Below are 13,747 nucleotides of genomic sequence, written 5' to 3'. Positions count from 1 at the left end.
TGTGCTCCTGTTATTAATTGTTGTGCATTATGAGTCATGGTAAACTTACTGCATTGTTTAATCTATTTTCTAGACATCATAAAATGTTTAGAGGTTTCATCTATCTTAAGGTGTGAGATTTGGCCCATCTTTACACTGTTGTGTAAGTAGGGATGCTGTAAGAATATACATCAGCAGGTACACAGGTAGCGTGGAGGGGATTTGCTGGCTTTTGTTTACAGTGATTTACACAGCTTGCTGTGAGTTACGAATGCTTTCAGCTGAACCAGTTTGACTCACACATTCAGAACGCAGTAAAAGCAGGATCTCATCACTGCAGCTGCCTTGCTCCTTCTTCCTTTCTTCTTTCCCTCCTTCCTTCCTTCCACACTCTCATGCCTGCCATGTCCAGAGCTCCCGTCCTGCCTCTGGCCATGGCCACAGCATGCATTAAGGTGATGTTTGCAGTCAAGTCAAAATATTTTCTTTTAGGCTTTAAGATGCCAGCACACCCTTCTTCTGCAGTTAATTTCCAAGCCTGTAGTCAGAAGCCAGCACTGATCAAATGCTTTGCTGCCCTGTGATGAGAAGTGTGGTAGAAATGGAATGTATTACTATTATTGCCATCCTTTGATATGTATTCCCTAGGGGAGCTGACATTTGAAGGGCTCTCTGTCTACAGTGAGGGCTGTTGTCAGCCCAGGCAGCCAGGATGCAGGAGTGGAGGCTTGCAGGTACTTTGTGCCATGCACTGAGGAGAGAAATCTTTTGTTTGTGGAGAGCAGCTCTGCAGAGCTGGAAGGAGCCGTTCCTGTAGCACCAGGAGAAGAGTTGGTACAAGGTCAGAGCTTTTAGAAAGGGCAAAGAGAAAACAAACCAGGCGTGCATGCGCCCGCGTGTATTTGCATGCATGTGCATATGCAAGCAAGTCTGTGAATGTAATTAACACCTAGCTTCTGGAGAACAAAGTACACTGTAGCAGAATACATGCATTCTTACCTTTGTGTGAATGTAACTGCATTAACCTTAAAAAAAGAAGGAGGAGGGATTTAAAACACTGCAATAAAGCGATGCTGAGTGTGAGTCCCTTGCAAAATTCTTGTGCAAAGTTAAACTCATTTTTAGTTAAATAAACTCATAAACTCTTGCATCACATCAGTGATTACCTTTCATTACTGATAAATGGCCAAATGCATTATCTTTGTTTTTAAGCTGGCAAAGATACTTGCTCTCAGCCTGAGATGCTGTCTGCCAAGCTTCAGGACTGAGGCAGATTGTTATGCTTGAAGCTTTGTAAACACACGAAAAAAAATAAAGAAGGGTTTGTTGCTGGCAAGTTGGCACAGTCTTAACCAGTGTTGATTAGCAGGAGACTCTGGAAAGCACATCAGGCTTGGAGTAGGTGGGGAAAAAAGAAAATTCTGCTAACAGGTACTGAAATGTTGCCATATATTAAATGTATATTAAAGGGAGAAGTGAGTGGAGGAAGTGCTTCAAAGGTGGGACAGCTTGTGGAAGGTAAAACGTGGGTAAGACCATAAGAAACCAGGTTGCAAAGCGATTAATGAACTAGAGTTGAATTTTGGTTCTTGGGAACAGAAATCAATTGCATCCCAGCAGGAACACCGGAGATCTGAGGACAGAAGTCAAGCCATCACTGAAAAAAATCTGTACTCACTGCCCACACTTTCTAACCACCCTCTCAAGCACCTCTTCTTCCAGCAAACACTGATAATTCAAAATTCCCAGCCAGGCTACTTAACTTGGTTTTAGGTGGGGAAGGCAAGCAGAGGAGGAAAAAAGGAAGAGACGTGGAAGAAGAGAAACAGCAGCACACAGAGCTCCAAGAAAATATTTGGAAGTACACCAAGCGGGCTACTGGACGTGAGGGCAGCTTAGCTCACAGCCCCAGGAATTCCCTGAAGCCCTGAGAATGTCCACAATGCAAACCTGCTGGCCTTGCTGAGATGTGACATCGCAGCACAACTGTTTCCTGTCCCTGCTATGCTGGGTGCTGCTAAGCTGAGAGCGGACGATGCTTTAAGCTAATTCTCAGAAACAAATGGAGGAGCTTTCAAGCACCAGAAATACCCAACAATTAGCTCAGCAGTGGCTAAAATAAAAGAAGGATCATGCATGGAAGAATATTTGGCATATTTCCAGGACTTAGCAAATATGAAACCCCATCAGTCTGAAGAAGCATTAGGAGTTTATGATGTGGAAATAACTGGCTGGTGTGTGACGCATTTCTAGCTTACGGTGAGCAATCTATTAGAAGAAAATGTTTTAGACGTTCTGGGGCTGGACTCAACCTCATTGCTGCAGGCCAAATGCCATGAACATGAGGCCAGTGTTTCAGAAACAGAACAGCCTACCATGTGCAAAGAGGGAGGAGATCAGGAAATATTAGACATAATTACTCCTCAGCTATTTAATACTCAGATGAGGTGATGGGAAAAGTCTTCTGTAATAGCTGAGTTCAGGCAGCTGATATATGCTGTGGTGTCATCTTTGCTGGCTTCCTCTCATTCTGAGGCATCTACCAGATGGACAGAAACCTTTTACAATTTGACCATTTGACTTGAAGCAAGCTCTCACAGTAAAAGATAATCTGCCAAAACAGCAAAAGAGAGTGAACTGTTTTCATTGCATCTACTTTTAACAGCAACAAAGAAGGCAGCTCAGTCACGTCCAGCAGCCAAGGTCAACATGACCTTGGGTTTGAGCAGCACCCCCTGCCCACTCTAGTGGAGTAGGGTAATTCTGGACTGCTGGGGATCTCAAGCACTCCACAGACACTGCCTGGCTTTACAAATATCTTCAGCAACAGAAAAATATTTGCTATACAAATAAGCAAACTGAAACACTAGAAAAAAAGTTTTGCTCAGTAAGTCAACAGAACAATCGGTGACTGCAGAAACAGTGACTGCCAATTCCTCTTTTACCTACAGTCTCCTTGAGGCCAAGCCAAGCAAAAATGTCGGTGTCCACGTTCACACATTTTACACAATGACAAAAGATGGCAATGAATCCTCTATCACCAGAGTAATCCCAAACGGTGTTCCCAATATCCGTGAACAATTAACGATCAATTTCTGAAGTGTTTTCTTTCTCTAGAGCAGCTCTTTCTTGGAAGAAAGCTTGCAGTAGAGTCAGGAGAACAGGTTTTTTTCCTTCCATAACCCAGGGGTGCAGGATCACCCCAAGACATCTGTACTGGGATGATGATTGCAGACCCAGTGTTGCACCTTTGATGCCCTGAGCTCTTGGATCTCATGTAGAAAGTGCCTGAAAATATGAGCCTGAAGTTATTCATGCTGAAAAATGGGCCTGGGTCTTTTTTTTTTTCCTACTTTTAAGTACCCAGTTTCTGTCTTCTGGGTCTTTTTCATTCTTCTATCTGCTATTTTTTGTCAAAAGGCAAGATTTGTGCCCTTTCTTTGACACAATTTTTTCAGTTCCTCTGAAAAAAGAGAAGCTGCGCTGTCACTGACAAAGGACCATAGGAGCGATTCTGTGTTGCTCTCTCTGCTGGAGAAGCACTCGTAGGTGTCACCCAGCACCTAAGGAAGGGATACTTGACACAAGATCTTCACCTCTCAGAAACTGTATTTTCTGCAGTGATCACAAAACTAGGCTTATTTTCCATCTTTAACCTGTGACACACAGAAGCTTCCCAAATTCAAGTGCTTGCTCTCCTGAAGTGCCAGGTACTTCTCAAGCGCTGATAGTACCTGGACTCTAACTTGCCCACTTTTATTTCCATTTCAGACATTCAGGCTGCTTGGATACTGCACAGTATACCGCATGGCTTGAACTTGTTAAAAGAAAGCATACAGACACTTCCAGGAACAGTCAGTTCCCTTTCCTTCCTAACTTAATTATGACAGCAATTTGATGGACTCTGTGAGTACCTTTATGCCCCGAAGACAGGACCTGCTGGGGCATGAGTTGAAAACACGCTTGCTTGGATAAGAACAAGTATTTGAGTGGCATCCTTGTTGCTTCAGTCACTCTTAAGAAAGTGTGTCAAGAGGTACTTTCATGAGTACATGGCATCTCAACCATGCTGTTGCTCAGCTCGCCTTTCTTACATGAGCTAAGGAGACATCTACTTTGTGCCAGCAGAAGGAGAACTTTTCACTGTGCTCCATAAGGCTTCTGTTACTCTGCTGTAGCCCTGCTACCCTTTGGGATGCATCGTTGTGACATGGAGCTAAGACTTTTTGCAGCAGACATGAGCAAGCTTGGTTGAAGTGCCAAGCCCCGAGATGTGCAGAGCATCAGCTCTGCCCTGAGTGCTCTTTGCATCCTTGTGCCATAGTGGTGCAATCTGCAGGAGGCTGCAACCACACAAGCCATAGCCATGCAGGGTTGGGTGCACAGGAGGCTGTGCCTACGTACCCTGAGAGCACTGGCCTGCAAACAGCACTGCAGCAGAGCAGCAGCCATCTGCAGCAGTGTGTATCTTCTGCAGGTGCCACAGCTCCGTGATGCTGCCTGGCTCAGTGCTGCTCCCAAACCAGAGCAGCAGGAGCAGCAGCAGCTGGAGGTCACTTAGCAAGAGCCCAAGGAACAAGAAGGGGGAAGGACTGCCACTGCTCCACCTTCTGCTGCTGCTGTTTGCTTGAGAGTTGAAGCTCAGACCAGTTCTATTTTCAGGATTTAGATAAAAATTCTGGGCACAGGTCATGAATCTTTCAGCTGCAAGGAAGCCTGACTCCTTTTTTTCCTGTGGGGCAGGAGCAGGAGTGCAGCCAAGCTGCCTGGCTGGAGTACCCTGCATTGAGCAAGCCTTCATCCAGGGGACAGAAAGATGCTGACACTCACAGATGTGCACACTGGGGATATTCTCACATGGACTCACAGAGCTGGCCTTCAGTTGGTAATTTTGCACCACAGACAGGGGCAAAGTTTCTCCTCCGAGCCCTCCTTCGAGTTCTCCTCAGCCCCTGCCCTGCAGGGTTTCTCAGAATTGCTGTGAATCAGAAGCCCTCATGGCAGGATGAGAAAAGCAGCAGACTGGGAGGGGGTTCTGCGTCACTGAACCCAGTCACAAGTCACCATGTCACAAGATCTCTTTCAACCAGCAGTGAAGCTGTCTCGAAGCTAGTTTGTTTTTACCTCCACTTCTTTTTCAAAAGAACTGATCTGGTGCCTCATTCTTCTGATGTCTGGAAACCTCAGAATTTCCACCTCCTAAGTATATCCATGACCCATTTATACCTATTTGTTCCTGTGCCAAAGCTGGCCTTCAGTTTAAATCTCTCTCCTCACTCTCCAGTGTTAACTTTACATTTATAGACAGCAATCACATCACTCCATGCCAGATAAAGGCTGCGCCTGCTGCATTTCTCTGCAGCTGATCCTACTTTAGCACACCTTTTCTGAATGAGTGTGCCAGGACTGCCTGCTACTCCACGTGAGGCCTCTTCAGCCCTGGTTCAGCAACTCTCAGTGCTGGATTTCACATCAGTAATGCATGATGTGATTCCCATGAGGAATATAAACTCCCGTGAGAATCATAAATGCCATCAACCTCTCACAGCAACTCTAAAAGAGTCCAGGGGCAGCCACTGCATCCCAAACTTTCCCCAATCCATTCTATATTTTCCCTGAGCCATCAGTGACTTTCAGCACAATTCCACTAATCTCTGTTCCCTCCAGTTTGACCAAGCTTTTCACTATGTCATGTACTGAAGTCCAGAGAGATTAGATAGAAGTCCAGAGAGATTGAATCTACTGCACTCTTTTATCAAGAAAATAAATTATCTTATCAAACAAAAGAATCAAATTAATGTGATCCAATATGCCTTTGCTAAACCTACGTTGCATTCGTTCCATCAAAATCAGTCGTTTTCTTTCGTAAAGATTTTTATAACACTGAGGTCAGACAAACAAGCCTTTAGTCATATTGATCATACATTTCTCTCATAACATGCAAAGCAGGTATTATACAGAATGGTAGTGGGATCCAAGCCCTGTCTGGAGATAGATTCCCTACATATTGACTCCAGCAAAGACAGATCAAAAAAGCAGCTAACCTCTATTACGTACTTTGCTGGTGGCTTTCTTTTTTTTAAATGTTTGGAGTGTTCTACATTTGTTACTTCAAAAGCGGTTTACAGTCGGGCTTTTGCAGTGCCGAAGTACAGAATCAGGGTGTAAGAAACAAACAAAGTTCTAGAAAACCAATGTAAGACCTGTATTTCCACACGACCAGTGGAAACAAAATACAATATACCTTCCCATGGCGATGAGGGAATCTGTTCCCTAAAACATATCAGAGAATTGTACCCAGAAGCGGATGATTAGAAATGAAAATAAATTGGAGAATTTTACATGTGTTTTACTTGGGTTTGCTCCAAAGACTTCTGGGTGGTGCAGCTAACAGGCTGTTAGGTATCCACAGCTTTCTGGCTGGGGATCTAATTCTTAAGCAGCTCTATTTTCTTTGGTAACTCCTAGAAAAGGACATAGATTTGTGGACCTGATAGGTGCCCGTGTGCTGATTTTATGTCAGCAAGTTATTCAAATCCTCATTTTCGGCACCCAGGGCAGGATGCAGGGGCACTCAGGCCATTTCAGTCACTCATGAGGCAGACCTCCAAGCCGTGTCGTACAGGAATGCAATATGGCATTTTACTACTTGTTTGTGCTACATGCAAACAGTAAAGTTGATGAGTTAATGAAAATTAAGAAAAATGAGGGCATTTCACTCCAGCTGCACTAGGATTGTTTCAAACAGCCTTGCATGGACAATTAACCTCCTGCTCCTATTACAAAAAAGAAATGAATGGTCAGTGGCTGGAATTAGAGAAAGTAATGAAACTGAAATATGGTTATTAACAAAGACAGACCCTGAAAGAATACCAGAGTCCAGCCAAAAGTTCAGCTATATTTGAACCCAACTGCAGAGAAAAACCACACTTAATTTTAAATGTTTCACAAAACATTTTTATGAATCTAGAAAGGAAATTTTAGCAAATCTGATTTTGCTGGATAAAAAGAAGATCTTGTCAAAATTAATCCAATTCAGATGCCAGCAAAGGGGGAAATTTCCTTCTCGTTTATATTCCTGTCAGCCCACTGAAATCAGAAGAGCTTCAGGAAAGTTAAAGAATTCCTTTGTAAAACTGTATTGCCCGACAGCAAAGGAGCTGAGACATACATTTAGGTGGCTCTCCCATCGTACTCAAACATTATTGAGAGTCATAAAATGAATGAAAGATCTCTGGAGCAAAATCCCACTTTGGGTTTTAAGTTTTTAAGAGTAAAATGTTTGTCCATCTAGAGTCAGGAACTAGAGCAGAGAATATGTCACATATATATCATACCAAATATTTAGATGTAGAATCTTGTTCCTTTATTTCATTAAAGATGGCTATATTAAAATTAACAACATGAAATATCGTCAGAGTATCTCAAACTTTTCATATGGGCCAAGGAATGTTCCAGTAGCTAAAATACCAAGGGGCTACTGAAATAAAGTGTATCAGTAATTGTGGACAGTGTCTTTTTGTTCAGTGTTTGCTCTTGACACAACAGTGCAGTGCCTGGCAGGAAATCCTGAAAGGACTGAGCTGTCCAGAACAATTAATACCTGTGGTTGATTTATTTGTGAAAGAGGGAAGAATAAGCATATCTTCAGTGCTGGGACTCAAAACTGTGTTCCTCATCTTGGTGTATGGGAAAAGCATCACTTACTGCAAGTTCAGTAGCACCTATTGGCGCCGGGTCAACGATCCTCACATTATCCCAGGTTAGGCATGGCCACATTCTGTTTTCACATTGGTTTGCTGCATCAAGGGTTACTAGAAATATAAGCATGAAAGCTAACTAAAGGAAATCCTATGACATCTGGCTGCTTTCACTGCCACTGAGCATTATTTGAGGGAGTAAAACTTTCTGGGCCTGTTTTTCAAATTGTTTCTATTGTCTCTCCACTAAGACATAGGCAGAGGCTGTGGGCTCAGGCTGGGAGCCCTGCAATAGAAGCATAGGACTTGGGTCCTGTCAGATGAATCCAGAGGCAATGTATATTTTAGGCAGTTAGCCCCTCACAACAGCAGGGACATGTTCCACAGCTCGCAGAGTGTCTTCTTTGCCTACCAAGGTTATTTGTAAGAGTCCCAAAATAGAGCAAGTACAGACACAAGAATTTAGAGAATCTCAAAACTTCCCAGAGCAGAGGAAAGGTCAGGTTACGGGTGAATTGATGGACAAGTTGTTCCTTTTACTTTGTTCTGTTTTTAATATTACCTAAGTAGAGAAATGATGAAACATTACCTCAATAGGCATAATGAGTGCAAAATAATTTGAAGCAGATGTAAACAAATAGTGTTAGGTAATTAAAAACTGAGATAACTCACTGGCTAAATTCCTCTGGAGTCCTCTTCACTGCAGCCTTTGATGATACATTAATATTTTATACGCAAGATTGAAAAACCTATCAGTGAGGATGAAAAGCACAGATTTCTTTTGTCAATGGAAAAAGTGTGTTTATGCCAAAGGAGTACCCCTCTGGCCTGTGATAAAGGCAAAGCTTTATCATTCTACATTTTCTCTTAGAAAGCATCAGTTTGGTTCCCAAACACCTTTTTTTTTTTTTTTTGACCAAGTCTTTTATCCATCCAAGTTCATCCCATGTCCTCAGCAGTTGTGATGGCAGGGAATATGAGGCAGCTCTGTGCAGGCGCAGTAAGTTTTTCACATATGGGAAATAACTTCATATACAGCCCATATATCTTTGGAGATACACATTTCAGACCGAACATTGACCCCAGTGGTATAAATCTGTAATGACTCTACTGCAGTAAGCACAGTGAAATCCCACTAGTCACTCCTGGTTTATAGAGGACCACTGAGAGTTTTGGACCCTTGGAGAATTTTTGATATCTACATATCCACATACGTTTTAGTTTTTAGCCAAAGCTCAAAAAGCACTTTATTAAGCAGAGCAGTGCCATTATTTCTGCCTTACAGATTGGGAAGCTGAGGCATGGCACTACAAAACAGCCCCTCCACAGTACAGCTCCCAGCTCCCAGGGCATTTACCCCTCCGACCCCACACCACATCACTGTTTCAATAAAAATGGCCTCATTCAACACAACAGTCACTTTCCCTCCTGCATTGCATCTTCTCTCCACGACTTGATCCTTAGTACCTGGAGTGCAGAGCTGAGCACACAGCACCAAGTCATCAAAGGCACTAGAACAGAAACATTTCGCTGATGCAAAAGACCTTTCAAAAAGAGAGAGAATGAAAATAGAAGCATGAGCTTCATCAGAGAAATGACTATTCCACCAAAGCAAAGCAGTAGCTGAATAAAGAATAAAAGCAAGAATAGATTAAAGGAGATACTTGAATCCCGAAGAAAGGAGAGCATTGCATAGCAAATGATTTGCAGGGGGTAGAAAAAAAGGGCGAGGGATCAATTCTTGAGCAATATTTTGATGAAGTTGCTGGAGAAGTAAAATTACTGTAGGAATAGGATAATGTGGATAGAGAAAGCCAGCACGAAGTGGAAAAGAATCAGCTAGACGCTATATATAAAATCAGAGAGCATCTAAGTGGCCTATTTGTTTTTTTCAGTGGAAGGTGAATAACACAACGAGTTACCCATCACAAAGCATGGAAATCACAGCAGAGATGATTGGGACACTGCTTCTGGAAATAACTGAACAAAGAAGAAACCCCTCTGATCATGGCATTCCAGGAGAGGAGTAAATTGGGAGAATTGCACGCAGAGCTTAGGCCAACATGTGCTGCAAATGTTTGAGCAGTAATCCATTGCTTAACAAATGGGAAAGCAGCAGGCAGCAATTGCTGCTCAGCAGAACTGTTCAGAGCAGGAAAGCATCCCTGCCCAATGGCTGCACACAAAATCAGGCTCTGAGAGCACTGCTGCTGAGCCCCAAACAGAGCAGAGTAAAATCACCAGAGCATGAAATTCTGCTGGAATTACTCTCCACGCACCTTGGATACTGGCCCCAGCAACTGAGTGTGCATCCTCAGATACATATTTTACTGCCCTTTAAGCAGTAAACATCCACTGGGCCCAGCAAGCAGCATTGTGCAAGCAGCCTGTTTTGTTGGATTCTGTTTTGTTGCTGCTCAAACTCACAGTCAATCTTCAGTGATTTACTGAGGAGGATTGGGCACACCAGAAATCATTTTATTTCATCATCTCTGCCAAAGGAATTCAATAGTTTACACTACCCGCCATTGTGAAAGATGCTGTTCGAGTCTGAATGTCCCCTCCGGGTAATCATAAAAGGATGCCTGACTTGTATCTGAGCAGAAAAAATAGCGAAGCCCCTGTTTGCACCAGCAGGAGAGGGGAAAAGGATTATTCTGATGTCTTTGCTGATAGCTGTCTCGGACATTTCCCATCTCTGCTGTTCCTCAGTACCATTGATGGCTATAGACATTATTACAACATGTGAATGCTTTGACGTTTCTGAAAATTAGCTGTGCCTTATGGTATATTTGATTAGTGTAACATGCAACTGGTAAATATTAACCTGGAAGCACAGGAAGGCAGCAAGCTCTTGGAGACAGAAAGTGATGGAAGGGTTAAGCTGCCTTTATTTTTACCAGCAAGTATACATCCTCTGTTCCCCATCCACCCCCGTAAAGTACAAAATGTAGCAGATGTTTGTGAACAGCTAGCCTGATCTATCAGCCTTTACATAAATGAAGGCTGAGTTACTGAAGGAGAAGGGAGAATAATGTTTACAAGAGAAGAGCAAGAAGATTTCCGACACCTGGGCAACTTAATGATGGCAGATGGCAAAAGCTGAAGGCAAAGAGAAGCAGCAACGTGCACCAGCAGCTGTCGAACAAATGGGGAGGAGGAAGGCCTCCTCCGAAACTACGCGGGAAGGATTTAATACCTGCAGTTGGGTGAGAATGAGAGCGTCGATATGCAGAGAGAGGAGCCCGTGCTTTAACTCCTCAGATAACTATCATCAGAAGTACCCAATGGATTGTCAACCGAGGAGATTTTCACAGCAAGAAGCCATCTATTTGCATCAAATAGTGTCAGCCTGCAAGGCAGAGACTTCTGGGTCATTTAACAGTGCTCCAGATGTACTCATTTTCTCCGAGGCGAGAGGCTCAAAAAGAGCAATGTGAGAAAGAGCCAGTCGGCATGGAAAGGGGACAATCAAGCAGCATGTGGAAGTGATTAACCACTTGTGAAAGGTAACTCAGTTAATGGACAGAGCAGCAGGACACCTGGCTGTCTGTGATGCTCAGCACAACAGAGACTGCAGGACTGGGGCCAAACACAGGACTGCAATTCGCCATCAGGAAACATTTCTGGCTATGTGCTAGTGCTGTACATTACGACCAGTCACCCGGCAGCCTGGCTGAGTGTGTGCACTCTAAAGCTGCAGCAGACACAGGTGTTGACTACTGCACCACAGGAAAGAGAATGGAGAGCAGCTAGAGGTGTAAATGAAGGCACTGACATCAAATGACTTTCTTAGTAATTCTTCAAATTCATCAAAAAGCCAGCGGTGGGATTAAAATGTGTAGCCAAGATCAACATGGGGATTTTATCTTCCCCCATGTTGGACTCACCCTTTCTATGGAATATTTGCCATCAGCAAAGCTCAGTTCTGACTTCAGGCTCCATGAAGCCCAAGAGTATCTGGATGTGCATGACAGAACTTGGCCTCTTTTAAAGTATTACTCTGGCTAAAACTAACTTTACTGTCTAAAACTCTCTGAAAGGAGGTTATAGCAAATTGGATGTTAACCTCTTTTCCCGGGTAACTAGTGATAGGATGAGGAGTAATGGGCTTAAGTTGCACTAGAGAAAGTTCAGGTTGGATATTACGAAAGATTTATTCTCTGAAAGAGTGGTGAGGTATGGCATAGGCTGCCTAAGGGAGCGGTGGAGTCACCATCCCTGGAGGTGATCAAGAAACATGGAGACATAGCACTGAGGTACTTGGTCAGTGGGCAGTACTGGTAATAGACAAACCATTGGACTAGATGATCTTAGGAGTCTTTTCCAATCTTAATGATTCTATGATTCATTTATGCTGTAATTATACATTCTTAATGCACAGTGTTACCTGCTGTGCATGTTGCATCTGCAGCCTGCCAGTCTAACACTGTGCTGACCCAGCATGGAAGAGCCATCATCATTGCTCCAATGTCTTCAGCACGTGGCTCACACCAAGTACCTATGGATTAACAAGTCTCCCTGCTGCTGTTTCAAATGCAGACATGTTTTGAAAAGCACGCAGCAAGTGAGTAGAAAGAGTGCTGTCTGATAGGTATGCAATTTCAAAACAAATTTGTAATATTCCTAGAGAATTTATCACCACAGGAGGAGAAAAGGTTATTGTATGTGTAACCTGCAGCTCTAATTGTATTGTGTACTTCCCTTGTGCAATTAGAAACGTGTAACAGAGAGTTACACTTCCTAGTTACATTTCTATCAAATTCTTGTTATAATTAGGATGACTCATAATGAAATTATGCATTATTTGTTCCATTTGTTATATTGTTTGACTTAAAATCAGCATGCAAACTTCAAATCTCCTGAATTCTTCCTCTCCTTGGTTGTTTCCTACATGCATATTAGTCGGAAACATTTTTAAATTGTTGCAATTCCTTTGCAAGCTTTCCTAGAGAGGGTTTGCTGCAGACCATGGCCGTTGATATACAGCTTCCTCTGACAGTTGCACCTGTTGTCAGAGTGACTTTAAATTATCACAAAGGGTCTCCTTTGGGATCACCATGGCAGGGAAGTCCAGGGGTTCTTTACTGACCACGTGAGGGGAGCTGAGAGCCATCCATTCTTAATGAGCCACCTTGCATATACGCAGACTGGGAACAGTGCAAATAGATGGCAACGATCCGCTGCTACAGCCTGCCAGTAAACAAAATTGTCTCCACTTCAGCACTGAAAGCTCTCAAGGGTCACCAACAAAGTCAGAACCCCCAGGTCTGTGCAATTCCAGCAGGAATGTCTGATGGCTCTTGAACTGCTGTGCCATCCCACTCACAAACCAATGGCACAGTGAGCCCCTAAGTGAGACAGGTGTGCATTGCTCAGGACAAGGAGAACTTTTCTTTCCTTCCCTCTTTCTTCTCCCTTAAGGGTAAGTTTAGTGCTTAGGAAGATGCTGGATAGGTGGCAGAGGAAGATTTCTTTAAATGATCACAGAGCAGGAATTGTCACCGTGCACAGTACGTTTGTTTTAATCTTAGGGACATGGACTGAATGGTACCAAAAAGTCAGGCAGGTGCTAGTGGGAAGCAGAGTGCCAAATGCCTCAGGCTGCCTCCAGCCTCTGTGCCACTGCTGCTGGAGGTGGCTTTTCCTTTTGTCCACTAGGGACCACACTGGGACCAGCAACTCCGGACTGACGGCAGATGTTATCCAACGAGTTTTGATCTGTCCTCATCAGACTGGTTATGAAGTAGCAGCCAAGGAGCAAAGAGCTCAGCAGGGCAGTAATATTTCTGACCTGGGATTTAGGGATGCACGCAGATGTACTGAAAACAGCAGTCTAGTAGCATCCTGCTACAACCCCTCTTCCACACACCACAAATACAACACTGTTTGTGTTTCTTCCGTTCATCACTATCCCGCATCCTGTCAACTTGCAAATTTAGATTGCAAGACCCTCTCTGCAAACGGTATTTTATCTTTTGGGAAGCGCAGCCTGCTTCTGTCCCATGTAATTCCAGCCATTGGCACAGTCCCCACATCCCCTTGCTCCCCTCCTGCTTCATCTGCCC

The 13,747-nt window shown here is 43.6% G+C and overlaps 1 protein-coding gene across 3 annotated transcripts in view; it reads left to right on the top strand.

Moving 5' to 3' along the window:
* The window catches only part of LOC100547178 (calcium-activated potassium channel subunit beta-2), a 113,797-nt gene that overhangs the window by 22,773 nt on the left and 77,277 nt on the right, over positions 1 to 13,747 (top strand). The gene's annotated exons all lie outside the window — the stretch shown is intronic.

This window comes from Meleagris gallopavo, chromosome 11, assembly GCF_905368555.1.
Source record: "Meleagris gallopavo chromosome 11, MGAL_WU_HG_1.1, whole genome shotgun sequence".
NCBI lineage: Eukaryota > Metazoa > Chordata > Aves > Galliformes > Phasianidae > Meleagris > Meleagris gallopavo.
Note: the sequence above shows the minus strand (reverse complement) of the source record. Positions and strands in the feature narration are given on the sequence as shown.